Raw genomic sequence first — 736 nt, 5'->3', positions numbered from 1 at the left:
AGTAATCATTTTATCTGTATACAGGGTGTAAACATCATATTGGTCAGTATGGAAAGTCTGAGACATACGAAGATCGGTTTTAGGAACCATGTCATCGATTTAATAATAAGAAGAAAAACTGCATTCATAAATTTACAAAAAAAAAATGTACACATTGACAGTTCTGGAATCGAACCTGGTCGTTTTGAAAAATAAAACATACATTATTTCTATTTTGATATCGGTAGTGAAGGTCATAAGCAATAAATACTACTATGAAACACGATATCTAGAATGAATAAAATGCATTTTATTTCATATTCTTAATAATGTATTTATTTCAAAACATCCGAGTTCGATTCCCGAGCTGAGTACAAGTTTTTGAAAAATGTATGGTTGCAGTTTTTCTTGTTATAATCAATGACATGGTCCTAAGAACGGATCTTCGTATGTTATAATAGTTTTACCCCCTTACCATAAAAACTTACCCTATAATAATTTGTTTCAACATCCTGTCGAGTGACAGTAAGACAAACGAATTTACCGGCAGTTTTAAGGTTTGATTGTCGTTTATGAATCTCCATACGACCGATATGAATGGTACATCCTGAACGTATTGTACGCTGATGATTGTGATTACGTCAGTGATTACAAATCAAAGCTTGTGTCACTAATTGCCAGATACGTTTAATATTTGATATCGGCAGGGCTGACGGACATAGCGACAGCGCTGCGTCGGTCGGTGAGCGTGCGGCGG

Source organism: Choristoneura fumiferana, chromosome 8, assembly GCF_025370935.1.
Source record: "Choristoneura fumiferana chromosome 8, NRCan_CFum_1, whole genome shotgun sequence".
Taxonomy (NCBI): Eukaryota; Metazoa; Arthropoda; class Insecta; order Lepidoptera; family Tortricidae; genus Choristoneura; species Choristoneura fumiferana.
The sequence above is the reverse complement of the archived record's forward strand: the minus strand, read 5'-3'. Positions refer to the sequence as shown.